The following is a 15,630-nucleotide window of genomic DNA, read 5'->3' as shown; positions in this document are numbered from 1 at the left end:
CTCTTGTTGCCTTACCACAAAAATGGTCTGCTCATATGTTTCAGCACCTTTGTCGCTTTTCTGGTGCTCTGCACTTGTGCACTGCACAGAAGCCACCGCAGTGGGTGACTGCTGCTGCATCCTAGTTTTCCCATGTTGCGTCCCGCTATGTTTGGCCCGTTTAAATGTTTGCACACCTCAGTTAGTCATTAAACATATTATACGACCAGAATTCGTCACAACTGTAAATTTAGAAGCTGGGAAAATGTGTCACAAGGTGTTTGTAATTCTAGGAGGCGAGATTTCTGCTGTTCGCGATTTTGAGCGTATGAACTGGCAACATATCAACAAGGTCTGAATGTATTCATAGTCTAGGCAAGTGGCACAAACTGGCCCAGGTGAAACGTGAGTGAGCGATGCCCCCACTGCTGTGCCACTTCCATGGTCGTAGTCTGCAGCCCAGTTCCACAAACTGGCCAGGTTGTCATGCGAGCAAGAGGTGCTGCTAGTACTGTTGCCACTTGCATGGTGTGAACGTGTGTAATGCTATATGCTGGTCAAATGTTTAGGAGAATCCCTCAAGGTGGAGTAGATTTGTAAGAGAGTAAATACTCCCTTATTACAATGCTGTATGCTGTAAAGCGCAGACATTTCTCATGTCTGGGGCAGTTGAAGGGACCGTCACACCTAATACTAAAACTGGGCTTTCCTAAACCTGCTTGCCCCAGTGGAAGTCAAGTAGATGGAATTTCTCACTACTTTTGCCAATGCCCTAAATATCTATGCTCCGGTCCTTTTGCTTCATCTAAGTACAGAACAGTTCTGGATAATTCTGTAGCTTGCGGTAACTGCTTGATAACCAGATGTGGAATGCCTGGTAGCACTCAAGTTTTTTTCTCAGATTTGGTCCTTTTTTTAAGCACATTTTTCTTCCAGTTGCATATTCAAGGCTACCTTGCAGGCCAGTGAGGTACGGCTCTAGCACGAACCAATGCCTCAGTCAAACCAGTTCGTGACTTTTAATTATCTTGGTACCGATTAAAACTTTTACAGCCTTGTTTTTCCTTTTCATGATGGTTTCCTTCTTGTTTCAGAGGATTCCAAAATTTCTTCCGGCTGTTTTATCGTGTTTTAAATTTCTATTCTTTCCTCCTTTTGGATATGGTAATTTTGTTGCTGTTTTTTGTATACTTCTTGCGTGGTGTTTTGTAGCCGCTATATGATATTACTGCTTTATGTTTTTTCCCTTTCTGTGTATATATTATACATTTCTGCTTATACTGTTTCATTTTAACCCAATTGTGATGTTATTGTGCACAGTTATTTGTGCTGATTACATTATAGTCTGTTGTTTTTCATTGCAGAGTGCTTGAACATGACTGCCTTGCCAGGACCTCCCTGTCAGGGACCTGTTTTGGCAGTATCAAATAAAGGAGGGCATGATCACATATTTTTGTTGTATTATTTATTTGTACAGATCCGGGTTTGGATGTCCACAATAGGACGGAGAAGATAGCAGCATAATTCATGTAGACAGCAAACATGTCGTCCCGCAGGACCAACAGCATCAAGTTTTCTGTTCTTGCCTGTTTTCATAAAGTTGCTCCCGTTACCACTGGGTGGGACATCGTGCCTCACAACCACATGATCACTTCAAAAAAATGCTTCTGCACACTGCAAGTCTGCTTTACAGGTGTGAAAAGAGCACATATGCCCAGGTGTTTTTATTGCAGTCATACTATTATGCTGTCATTCTGCTGACCAGCAAGCAGTTCTGCAGTTATTCTTTGACCTTTATTTGAACTCTCTTTTTGTACACACAGAAGAGAAACTCTGCCATGTTGTCGCAGTGAGCTAGCAGCCACCTTATTTTGATATTGAGGTCTAAATGGTGACAGAAGAAGCAGGAGGACCTCATCATGCAAAAGGATGAAATGACTGCACCAGGCATTTTTGTAGAATCTTTCTACACACATGCGCTTATATATGCATGCACACAAACTTGTTGTTTCAAATTATTCAATACAGATTTTTATTTGAAAAGCAGCGAAAGGTACGTCTATGCAGGTTGATTATACAGCAAGGCAGACATCATGTACATAACAGAACACAACGAAATAATGAGTAATTAACCAATATAAATGGAACCTCTAAATTTTTTTTTGTTCAGGGCACAAGATTATACTGACAAATTGAAGGCCTTCAACATAAGAGGTAAACCCAGTTTAAAAAACTTCTGAAACAGAATCGTAATTCGAGATATGGACCACAGAAAATATGCATTTGGCAGCTCGTAAAAATTGCCTTTCCCACATTACATGTTCATAAAAGGGCGTTGCTTACATCACCTATGTTCTAAAACCGCCCATTTTCGATATGCAACGTGAGAAAACCCAACTTGAGTTCTCTGAAGCTATTTTCATGTTCGATATCTCGAGGCTTCATACAGGTTCTGAAAAGCTATGCTTGCCTCCGATTTTTACACCCTTCAATTTCACAATATAGCATCGTACCATGCCATTACACTCTGAACAATGTTGCCATAGAATCAGTACCCACCATCAAGTATTTCGGGGTTCACATAACATCCGACCTTTCTTGGAACAATCACATAGACGCGATTATTAAAGGGGACATGACATGTTCTCCCCACAAATCATGATTTTATGTTACTGCCACTGGCCACGGCATTATTAACTATACATAAAAAAGGCGTACGGCCCTATGTGCACATTTCAGCTGGAAAGCTAGAAATTGCAATTAGAAGTTATCGGTTCTAATCCCCTCCCGATGGGAGTGATGGCCATATAGATGCAGCCTGAGTGACGTCATAAATCGTTAGCACTGTCATCATCTCCAAAACTGCCGCGCACAGTCAGTGTGGAGCACAACATGCACCTATTCAAGTCCCGCCGTGGCACACTGCGGTGAAGTCTCCAAGATCAGACATGAAACAGGACACAGGCCTTTGTTGCCTTTGTCTTTTGTCCCCCTATTGTGGGGTGTGGGCTCCTCATTCTCTTGCCAACACCCCTTCTTCACCCCTAGCATGAACAATAAACAACCCACTGCCCTATCCTCACTATGCGCAGTTCAGTTCCAGGCAAGCACGTGACCATTGGTTTATGGCGTCACAGATCGAGGGTGCACCAGTGTTGCCTGACTTTCACACGGTTCAGGATAACTTAAATACAAATTACTTGTCGCACCAAATCAGCCTATATCTCGCCTACTTGTTCAGATATACTTAACAAACTACATGCAATAAACAATTTGAGTCTGAAGAATGGTACCATGACCTCTTCAACAAGGCATTCCTTCAATGCAACCTTGGTTTATGAAACCCAGACACAATGCTTTTAACATAGAATTAATTAGTGTGCTCGAAATGGAATATACCTCCTTGATTTCTAACAGATGCACATATACTAACAAAATCGGAGTTTGGAGAATGAGCCTGCCCAATTTATATCTAAGAATTACTGAGTATCAAAGAAATGAAACAAATATCTGAACTTACCTCTGCTCAAAGGACAGCAAATATTTTCCATTCCCTCCTTTTTCACAAATAATACCATAGTCACTCTTACTTCGCTTTGTGCCATATCACACCAACCTGTCGTGTTTTTACCTGCATTGATCACCAACTGAAAGATGCACATACCTTTCCTCAATTTGCTTTTTTCATTCACCTTTTTTCCACCCCATTCGTTAATGGAATCAACTGCCTGGTACCATTACATGTGCCATTGATCATGATAAATTTGAAGCCAGTCTGAAATGTTACCTCCAGCTATAGTCGTGACCCTTCCATTTTTCTGTGCCTTTTGTGCAAACAATGCACTCAAATGAACATGACTGTCTACTGCTATCTGTCTTTATATTAACGTGATAGCGTTAATGGCCCCGTTATCCAGAACATCTGGTGTCAGCGTTGTGAGCAAAAAAAAACAACACTGGCATGGCTCTGGCAGGTGGTCCGCACAGAGCAACCTAGGAGGCAGATGGGCCACTTAGGTCATGTAACCTTGCACCGTCCTCACAGCCTGCCCACTGGAAAAGAGCCAAGTGCCTACCATGGCATGGGCCAGTTAAATGAATGATTGGTCGCTCGGGAAGAGCACAGGGGCCGCAGAAGGCCCACTGCTGGGAGCACCTGCCATCACAGGGCAGTGGCGCATCGTTTAACCGCTGCACCACCGCGCCAGAAAGGGTACGAGGGCTCCCGGCGATCTATGACTGTAAATTAGAGAATCACCTGTATATATGACAATTAACTCATTATGCTATTTGAGGCTAAAGGTGAACATAAAATCTTATATTCTTATATTTGCGGTATTCAGTGTGTTCCAGTTTATACGAGCAAGGTTCAGGTCACCAGCCATGATAATTTTACTTCCAGACATGTGCTTGAGCATATAATACAGAGCCAAGATAGGTTCCTCCAAAATTCTAAAGTGTGTAGATGGTATCCACATGTAAGAGACATTCTTGCACATGCAGCTTGCACCGCACAGCTTCAACACCAGGGACATCTGCCATTACAGAGGAAGATACGCTTTGTTACAAAAATGCAACACCCCCTTCCCTTGATCCTACTTCCCCGCACAAAATCACATACCCGAGTGGTACAACTACAGTCTGGCTTGCATGGCAAAACGAGTTTGAGACTCTTGGTCAGACCAAAATGTGGGCTGCAGTTTGCCTGAAGAAACAGATGCGTGTTCAGGAAAGGTTCGTCTTTGAAAGACCAGAATATAGTCGGCAGTTCCAAACCTGGCCAACGTGGCAAGCAAAAAAAAATTAAATTTTAACCCTTGTGCATACGTGCCTCCATATAAATACCTTCAAGCCTTGCATAATTAAAATCGCCGTACTCTCAGCTATCTAAAACGTAATCTTTGAGATGCCCTGTTAACCACTTGAAAACTTGCATATCAGACTTGTTCTTGCCCAACTTGAATTCACGTTCCCCATGTGGTCACCACACCAAGCCTATTTAATACAATTGTTCAAGTGAATTCACACCTGCACAGCACATTTTCTAACCATAAAATATGACCAGTAATCAAGCGTTACTAATGTTAAGTTACCGCTATCACTCACTAAAGTTAATTACAAACACTAGAGTTACGTACGAAGATTGCTTTGCTTTGTCCAAATCAGGCATCCTACTAACCTTCCCCTAGCTGAACCACATTGTGCATCCCGTTGTCTTTATAAAGACAGCAGCTTTAGGCACTTATTCGGTCGCACCACTGCTGCTAATTTGACAGCCCTCCTGCAAACCATAAGCTGCTGGAATGATATTTCTGATCACACCGCTTCCATTAATGACCCTGCAGTCTTAAATCACCAAGAGCTGTTATGCTTTTCCTGGTTTATTTTGTGCTGTCTTGTACTTTGTTAGTCATGTTTTAAATGTTCATTTAAACAGCAGAAATATAATGTGTTGTGTACTATTCTCCAAAGCCTTATATTGTATCATATATGATTTTCTGCACCACGTGCAGTTCTGTAACTTCTTTCGTACATGCTTGCCTTTTGTGTAACCCATTTATGGTGAAGCTTCAGAAGTTTGAAATATGACAGTGGGTAATGTGAAATTTGAGTGCAGCTCTTCAAATGCCACTTGCCACCACTGGGAGGTGACGTGTTACACTGCTAGCCACCTTCCAGTTGCCCATTCCTCCACTCTCTCCCTGGCAGGTGGCGTTTCACTCTGCTACCACCTGCCACGCCAAGAGTGGAGGAATGAGCAATCAGTTAAGACGTTGAATGCAGGAACATGCGCTCAAGAGCTTCTCTGTAAAAAAGTGATGTCCTACATGTATGCGGCTTTTTTCTCTCCTTCGCTTTCTGTATACGCCCTCCGCACATAATACTCCTATTAGAAGCGTGTGAGTGTTTTGACTAAATGAACCTCCTGTTGAGAATTCGCGACGGAAGGGCAATGATTGCTTTGGCTAGGTGCACAGCAATTTATAGCACAGCTGCAGCGTAAAACTTAAATGCATGAGAAATTAAATGATGAGGCGGTATAAGCAGCATCAGCCCCAATTCCTTTGCAGTCTAACTAACAAAACAGTCCCAGATTAAGCGTTAGAAGGTGGCGGAAACACCCATGGTCGTATTAGCACACACGTAATTGCTGTGCATTTTTCAAATGACAAAACATGTGATCCCCACGTATAGCCATGCATAGCAATGCGTGAAAGAGTGAAAACTTCATTGTGCAGTCGATATGACAGTAGAAGTTCTTGGCACACTTAAATATTGGCACCTCACAAACAGTAGCACAAAACAGCCCATTATTGCCTTTGCAAAACCATGTTAACTGAGCCCATGATGCCAGAGGAATGTCTGCAACAGAAAGGTGCTGTGGTAAGTGGACACAGACATCATAGGCACAAGGTAATATCTAGCTATGTACTTTGGTTCGTAGCGCTTTTCTCTTTTATTTTCTGCCGAGAATTACATCGGTAGTGCGGCCTTGTTAGGCTCAGGCCAGCTGCCTTTGACTTGGCCGTCGAAGACCATGCTCTGTGCAATATTGAAAATAAATAAAACAAAAAATGCCTTCGTTTGAAAGCGAAAAACTAGCAGGTCTACCAATATTCCGAACTCTCCGCGATATCCTGGCGTGATCGTTCACGTTGCGTACTGGTGAACGATCCTACATTTTCGCTGTGGCACTATTATAGATTGAAGCCCAACTGAGCGCCAGGAATTCACACCCACACAACTTCCACAGCAAAGTAACCGGGACGCGTGACAGGCAAGGCGAAAGACTCGCTGCACAGTTCTTTAACTGACACAACTTTCAGTGCAAAGTAGCATGCAGACGCGAGAGGCAAGACGAAAGGCTCACTGCAGTTTAATTCACACAGAAATAAAACATACAATGCTCGGTGCAACTCACCGGACCTGACGTTTAAAATTAATGAGCATCAGTGCCGTCAAAGGTTTGTATTTCGTGTAGAGCTCATCCTCCACCATTTAAAAAAACAGCCTGCTGGTACTTAATGTTCAAATAAAAGCAAAGCTTTACTCCACTCTAGCACTCGTTGCTCACGCACTTGCCTGCCATGTAAGGCCAGCTACGAAACTTCTGCGCCATATTTCCAACAATCATACGCACTGAATCACTTGATATACCTGAAACGTTCACCTACCCTTCGTAAGCTTACGTCTTCGGAACTATTCGCGATGTTTTGAAATGTAACACAAGCAGCATGGAGGCGGCCATCTTGTCTAACGCTTTATGGTCCCCTAGCGGTCAACGCCAGTACTGCCATAGCAAGCATATTTGAAAGCAAAACAAAAAAAAACATGTCGAAATGCATGCCAGCACTTTTAAATGCTCGCATTTTAGCTTTGCTAACACTAAATAACGTACACACCCCAAGTTGTCAAGATTTCACAATGGTTTTTACGTTTGTAAGTTTGCAACACAGTGGTTGGCAAGCAAATTTGGCTGCTGATGATGACACTAGCACAACAGCGCTTATGGTATAAATGGCGCGGCGTTTGAAAACGATAGCGCTATGTTTGGGCCAGTGCAGACGACGGGTGCCGTTTGAAAAAGTGCTGACGCAGATGATTCGTGTCGCAGTGGTTTTGATAAGCTAGCGTGGCAAGCGAAACGCGCAGAGTTTGATACGGCAACGGTGCAGGTGAGACGCCATGTTTCGAAACTTCTCTTTTTCCCTTGCTCGCAAAATGCGCCCTTCCAAATTATTCAAAAGGAAGTGCTCTGAGGCTAAATGGCGGTGTTGAGAGAGCGAAAAATGCTCGACAATACCATGTATACATTACCAAAGATCGGCCTAAGGTGCGCAATCATCAAAGCAGTACAGACACATTCGGCTGTACGTTCTGTGTAAGCACAAGACATAAGTGAATATAAACTGCCATGTAAAATGTGAATACGTCTAGTAAATAATTCCAATGAATTTCTTCTTATTTTGGTTTCGCTGTCTAGCATCCGAATAGCAAAGCGGACTAGTGCAATTACGTACACGTTACGTGGGCTTACAAAACCAATTAGAATTACAATATATTTAGTCGGCATGGACGAAAGTGGTCATCCATATCTACTTGTGCGCTAAGCACTGTTACAACTAAGAAAGCACGCAACTGATGGTTTAATGTCCGTGCGTCTTCAGAACTTTGTTTTCGTAGTGAAGGCGCGAATATAGTCCGACATAACGCAAGCGCGCGCGCGCTGCTTTGGTGAAAAGGCTCCGTCTATAGTTCGACGCACTGCCGCGGCCAGCGTAACCGGCGGCTGCCAGCGTGCCCCGACGGGCCCGGCGCAGCTTTGGCTCCTGCTCCAATTGCGCGCCGGCGCCGCCGACCGCGTCGACACACAATGCATCGCGCGGAGAAAAATGACGGATGCCAGTGCGAGCGGCGTGAGTGGCGCGAGCTGCCCAAATATTGAAATTGTGCCGGACATCGTTGTGGAACGGTTTATCGAAGCCATAAAACAGCACCCTTGTGTATACGACACCAAAAGGCTGGATTTCAGAGACCACCAGGGCAATGAGAACGCTTGACAACAGAAGGCGAAGCACCGGTCTCTCCACGGGTAAGTTGTTCCCGTGGAGAGAGCGATCTTTCGCACATACATCGAGCGCCTGCGCTTTCGCCGCAAGCGGTGCACTAGCAACACGAGAGCAAGTTTCTGTCGCGCGGATAGCACCCTAGCCATGTTTCATTAGTAGCCGCAATGCCGTGGATGGAACGAAACGGATGAGGCGACGCAGAAAAAGGCGCGAACGGAATTCAAACTGCCGGCGTGTCGACGGTCGGCGCGCGAGGCGGCGGTCGTTCTGCGCATGCTCGGCGCGCGGCGTCTGGTCGCATAGGGGGTGGCGCTTCGGCCAGCGCAGCGAAACCGGCGTAGCGAGACTGAACACGTCGGACTATAAATGCGCCTTAAATGGTTCATTGCTTGTTGCCACATCGCCAAGCGTAGTCCTTCGAGGCGGTGTAATATGAGCTGAACGAAATCTAGGTCCGTAGTTTGAAACCTGGGCAACGAATGTAACGCTTAAAATTGCTCCAGCCGTACGCGCGGCATACCTGTGTCGTGCTTACACTTTTATGCAAATGGACAGTTTACTTCACTTTGCATGAGTGATATATGTGCATAAAAACAAATCAAGGGCCTTCATTACACTCTGTGATGCCGTCATCAATATTGGCAGCTTCTCGGCACTACAACTGTGTTACGCAGTGAAGGGATTTCATTGTATTGTGCAGGCACTGATTTAAGCATGCAGTACTGATTGCCCTCCTTCTAAATAACTGGTTTTGATCTCCTCAGGCGTTTAATAGTGCATAGCACCTTGCCTTGAAATTCTTCCCCCTTCTCATTACCTTTTCCTTTTCCTGCTTTCTCTTCCTTCCCACCTGGCCGTGGAAGATGCATGTATACCTGCAAGGCCATCCCCACTTCAACCTTTCCCTTCACCAGTTGTGTTTGAAAACACCTACATTCCCATTCCTGTATATTAACCTGACATTCACTGCCACATTTCACGACGCGCAATAAATGAGTGTAAGTGCGCATTTACACAACTTTTAGTAGGCCGTTTCATTTTCCTGCAACTAACGCCACACTGCACTAAAATGAAACCACTGGTGCGGTGAACAGCAGGCACTTCAAAACCTTTAGCCTGATAAATCGAGGCGCCTTTCCTTATGAGGAAAATTCAAATTACGGTAATGGTGCTCAGCGGGAAAAAAGAGGCACCTCATGAATGCCTAGACAGAGCCACCCTGGGAAGTGGTGAGTGAAAAAAGTAGTCCTGGAGACATTACACGGCTCAGCAGATTAAAAATTGTTTATGGAACTACTATTTTCATTTGCGCCATTTTTGTGTTGCGCACCATTATATTTCATTTATTGCACCTGGCAGGTGCTGCGAGACGAATTGTACGAATGGAAATCAATGTCGCAGGAATGAATAAAACATATGGTTCTGAATTAAAAATTTATAACTTTTACAAAGGCACACATACAACCTAGAACTGGGGGCACAGCTATACACTCCCAACATGTGCCAGTACAGACAAAATATAAATAAACACATCACCACACAAATCAATGTATGCTGTCAAACGGTCACAAACAGTTTCGCCCAACATGGAGAAGTGTGAAAGCCTTTACAATGAAAGTTGCAAGCTATTGCATAAAAAAATAATTTGAAATTCGTTCAGTGCGTTAAGCTGCACTGAACCTAATTTTAAGTAAGACTTGTGCAAGGGTGCTTCCAGTGGTAGTAGTGGTGGGCTTGAAGAGTTGCACGAAACATGGAGTCCTTCTTCCATGGCACGAAAGCAGCCGATTCCACGCTGTTTTGTTTTTTTACGTGTCGTCTGAAATCAAGCTACAGTGCGGTTGACCTAATTAGTGCGCAGAAAAAATTAAACGAAGGCAATTAAGGCTACGTGCCTGCCGAGCAAACTAGCAGGGAGCGCTTGGTAAGAAATCGACGAAGACAACTTATTCTTCTGTCTTGTTCGGCGCTCACGATCGATGACAAAACGCCAGAGGGCGAAGTGTTGCTGTATGTGATGTGTGGTTGTCTGTTTCTTTTCCCTTGGGAAATAGAAGACGACCACGAAGTGTGATTTTCTAGGAAAAATAAAGTGCTTTACCAGCATAAGCGTGTTTTGTTTATATGTAGCTGTTGCACAGACGTGACCGCGGGGAACCACCCTTTATGCGCGCTAAGTTAGCAGATTGCCTCTAGCACCTTCCGCACGCATTTGCTTACCATCAGTTTTGTGATGCTGACGTGCGCCTCGTTACCAACGGCAGCCTGAAAGCCGCCCATGGCAAATAACCGCAGTGCCCATAGCACCTGCCGCCGCACCGACAGCACGCTCGCATGCGCACCTCCCAGTCCATCGGCGACTTCGTCGCATAGCCACTCTACAGTCTGTTTCTCCAGCCAAAAAAACGCGCCGAAACAGCTCGTCCGGCGAATCAAACGCGCCTTCGTGCGCCCTCCTTCGCCGCTGCTCGCGCCGGCGGAGCCGCCTCAGTCATATCGCCGCGTACACCGCCGCTATTTTCTGTCACAAACGCAACAGTAAAATCGACTGCCTCGAGGTGATCACAAAAAAATGTCAATTTGCGCTTGCATAATTAGGTGTGCAACGCCATCACTTCTACCACATCCGTGACGTAATCTGAAGCCACCCATGACGCAAAAAAGCAATATGGCCGCCGGCCACGACCGACCAATAGGAGGGAGGCTAACCATCCATTTTTCGCAAGTTTTTGAAAACTTTGATATTTGACAGTTCAGTAATACGGCCCCAGGAGTCTTGCAAACAGCATCAGCAGTAAGCATGGGCAGCGCCCAGGACCGTTCTGCGCTCGCATCGACAGGCACCATGTGATTTGGAAATGACTACATTGAGAACATGTCACAATGTGGGCAGGGGAAGACAAGCACAGTCATTGCCATAGCATCATTACAACGATAATTGGAGCATGACTGCAAGGGCACTGGAAACGTCAGGCACTTAAAAGGGAATTCATCTCTGAGCTGAAATGAGCCTCTACTAATATGCAAATATATTAAATTATGAGAATGACAAGGAGACTACGCCATGCTCTCATCGGTTGTGCTTCATGCTAACTAGTCACATTTCTCACAAGTTAGCTTAAAAAAGGATAAAAAGGAGCACAACAAAAGTCAACAGCAAAAAACCTTACTGGACTGTTTGAATTGCTAATGGTTTTGAAATCCACAGATGTAAGGGTGTGTCATGAGCGAAAGAAAAGAGGGATGAGTAAAAAACTGGACCTAAGGACAGGCACGTTAATTGGCACATGGCACCTGAAAGAAAGATAAGAGGGAAGAAAAGAGAGTGCAGTGGTATTTTTGCAAGAAATGGAGAAGACTACGACAGCACTGAAAACAAGGCGGAAGTAGAAGAAAATGAAGTGGACGTATAAAAGGAGGTATAAAATGCTGTCTGTTATTTAACTGTCAATATTGTTCTCTTGTTTTTATTCATTGATTTTTCAAAATTCACGATTGGTGCTACATTTTTGTCATCATCTTCCACGTAAACTTTGTTTATTCAACTACACCTTGGCCAATCCCCCCGCGTGGGTATGTGCCATATACCTGGGGTAAAGAAGAAGAAGAAGGTATGGCGACGTGGACAGGAGGAGGAATATTTTATAGCATTCCGGTAACGTTTCAGCACCAAGCTGTAGGCTGCTACCATTCAAGTTCAGTGAGTTAAGGTACTGGATAGACATCAAATTTTCGTTCGAAAGAACGAATGAGCTCAGTTGAGTCTAATTGCCACTCTGCATTTTGTTTCAGTTTTAACGCGGTGGCCAATTTGCTATCGTAAGTCAATAGAGAAATTCAAAACCTAGTCAATTTATTATCAAAGGGTTCTAATGAGAAAATTGAATTAAGCGTCAACTTAAACTCAAAATATTTTTGCAAGGGCTGTCGCCGATGAAGCAAGGATGCGCCTCTGCAATAGTGCACGTTAAAGCACTCAGTTGGGCGACTTCTTTCTCAATTCAAGTGGCTTTCTCAATTCATTATTACAAGCGTAATAGTAGATACAGACAGAAAACGACAATACTAGCCACTGTCCTGACGTTTTGCCTCCTGAACGCGCCTACAATTTCGCTGCTACTCATTGATTTAGAATGCTGCAGTGAAGTAAAATATATAGATCCCATATATTCTAGGTAGCTTACTTTGCCGCTGCCGAAGTGTAGACATTGGAAAAGAAGGTTGTCGCGTAAGCGCTTGCGACAGAAGCCTGCTGTTCGTATTTGCTTGCTTCTGTTGAAGCAAAGCACTGCCCCTGATTGCACACAATGAATGTTTTAACTGTTTCTCTGCTGTATTCGCATCATAATAATTTTTAGGCACTGTTTTCATAAACAGCGCTTGTAAACGGCCGTATAAAACGTCTTCTGGACAAAACTGTGTCAAGCGCAGAGTTCCACATTGCAAAGAGTCAAATCCAAAGTTTACATGCTCATATTGACTATATTATTTGCATATATTTCAATACATCGTTGTGTAGAGCTTCTGTAACATGTAAACCATACCATATAACATCTTGGATAGCGCTACTGTTTGTGCAGATAACCAAATCTCGTCCCTTTCTCGGTTTTCGTATAGGTGGATCTGGCTCATTTGGAAAAAAAAAATCTTCATATGCTTTCGCACATTGAGTCTTGCAATGAAGAAATTTGCCTGCAACACTCAAAAATGCGGACAACTGGCTTTCGTTTGCAGCAGCAAGAACACCGCTACCTTTTCTCCCTCTATACATAAGCACAGTTTATTCACAAGTGCGTGACCACGTGATGTGCTCTTGACAACAGGACGAGGTTACGCACGCGGTGCTGGCAAGGGTCAGCAAGGGTTTATTTCTTACTCAAGAAGTCGCTGGCAGCTATAGCGTCAGGTCTGCTTCATCGCATTTAACTGCGTGGAAGTCAATACGATGGTCGAAACCAGAGCAGGCGCGTACTTTATTACGGCTGATTGGTTTTTACATGCCAAGACAACACTGTTGGTCACCGGTATAATTTCGTCCCCTTAAATTTCTTTAAAGGGTCATTCCACGCCAGACGCGCCAGAGTTCGTGCTCTACCCTCACCGATTTCTTCCAGAAAATTTATGGCTCTTTATTGCACTGTCGAAAGTGAATATTTTTGCGGGAAAAAATTTTGGTCATGTGACAGCCCTTTGAATTTTCCGGATAAAGACAAAACTAGGTAACATTAAAAAATCAACAAAATAGTTATTTTTCTTTCACAGCTCAAAATTTTCCCGAACGATGTATAAACATTGTACCTCAGTATCAGCTAGCAATAAACTGCCAGAAGAAAATTTTTTAGGTACGTTTTGTTCATTATTTTAGCACAAAAATTACCATTTTTAGATTTTTTTTTCAAAAAGTAGGTGACATTTGTGCGCAACATAAACCGCTTCTTCGGCTGTAAGGTTGATGCAATATTCTTTTATAATGTTCCAACTCGAATAGACCAAAAGAAATTTCAGAAAAAATTCTGAATTTGCAACAAAGCGCGTTTTGCCGCATACTCAGCCCGAAAATCTATGCTGAGGTGCCACTGAGGTGGCGCTGAGGTGCCACTGAGGCGAAACGAGGCGCAAATTGCACCTAATTTCACAGTAATATTATTTCAGTTTCCATCAGCGATTGTTATTGCGGTGGTCCTTGTTTTAGGCAGGAAAAAAAATTGATTTGAACGCCACCTCACTGCACAATACGGCAATGGCACTGCTCGAAATCCTAATCTGCCGCGCACTCACGGTGTGCCGTGTCGTCGTTCGGGCGTTCCTGTTCCAACGCTCTGATCGCAGCAGGCACCGGCGCTCCTCACGTGCTGTTTACACGAGCAGTGGTATGCGCGCCTGGCATCAGGTGACTCGGCATCTGGCGCAGCGCGTCTGGCCTCCGCTCCGCTCTGCTTTCGCTTGCTCTCTTCCTCCTCGATCGTCCGGAGCCGACATATTTCGTCGGGCTCCCATAATGCAACAGCAGTTGTTCGCCTATAGCAGAGCAGACGCAGTCCAGCTCTTATCCCAAATATAAAATAAGGCAGTTTGCTGCTCAGGCATGTTGTACTGTAGCTAAGTTGCAACTAATAAAATTTCCTCAATGTCACTAGTTCGGTCGTAGTGAAGTAATAAAGTCGCCCCAGCAAACATGAAGAATATCATGCGCCGAACAAGCGGTCGTTGGATGATCGTCCGGAAATTTATTGCGAGTCTTTCATTTCATGAAATAATAAATTTAAAGCCCACTTTTTGAAACAACATACGAGTCGACAGCTAAAGATGTGCACGAAAGTAGCGAAACGGCCGGTTAATGCTGACACTCCCAAATCATACCGACCAATCTTCTTCGATGGTCAAAGTACGCAGCGTATGACAGCCACATTGCTGCCATTATCAGAGGGCCGCTTCAGGGGCACAACTCGCGCTTGGCCCGCGCAGTTTTGGCTCCAATACGCTTACTCCTCTTTACTGCGCCATGTTTACTCAGTTGATGCGATAAACCGACGCGCCGTGAGTCACGCCTGATTTTTATTTTTTTTCCGCTGGCCCGCACGTTTGATTGCCGAAACAGAACCCGCGAACTTTTCCTCTCTGTTCAGCAATTGCTGCGTGCACTTGCCATGGGATGTGGCGCCCAGAAAAGTAAACTTCTAGCCGTAAGTTACAGAGGCAGAAAGACGCAACCAGGTTTGTTATATAAACGCGCAAACATGCCACCTCTATATCCAATGTGGCGGAGCTACCACTACTTCTGGGAGCAGCCTATAGGTAGAATCTTGCTTGTTTTCAAACGTCACAACCTCGCGCTTTTTTGTTAATGTTGGCGACCTCCTGTGAGCCAGTCCTCCGTTACTCGCGACGACGGTGCAAAACGACTCAACAGAGATGAAGACGAAATCGCCGCCTGGCACGTAAAAACGGCAGGCGTGATTGCGGAGCCATGGACTTGGACGCGCACTTTGGAAGAAATTTAAAATAATTAACATCGTCATTGGAGACTTGTACAATGGGTGAATGACAAAACTAGAAGCGTATTTAATTTTTATTTTTTGCC

The 15,630-nt window shown here is 44.4% G+C and overlaps 1 long non-coding RNA gene across 1 annotated transcript; it reads right to left on the bottom strand.

Moving 5' to 3' along the window:
• Nucleotides 1-1,422: 1,422 nt before the first annotated feature.
• On the bottom strand, nucleotides 1,423-7,647 carry LOC144113620 (uncharacterized). Its single transcript, XR_013310838.1, has 2 exons — nucleotides 7,155-7,647; nucleotides 1,423-4,684 (listed from the first exon to the last, which is right to left on the bottom strand). It is a non-coding gene; the product is annotated as an uncharacterized LOC144113620 (long non-coding RNA).
• Nucleotides 7,648-15,630: the final 7,983 nt, after the last annotated feature.

Source organism: Amblyomma americanum, chromosome 1 (assembly GCF_052857255.1).
Source record: "Amblyomma americanum isolate KBUSLIRL-KWMA chromosome 1, ASM5285725v1, whole genome shotgun sequence".
Classification (NCBI taxonomy): Eukaryota; Metazoa; Arthropoda; class Arachnida; order Ixodida; family Ixodidae; genus Amblyomma; species Amblyomma americanum.
The sequence above is the reverse complement of the archived record's forward strand: the minus strand, read 5'-3'. Positions and strand labels throughout refer to the sequence as shown.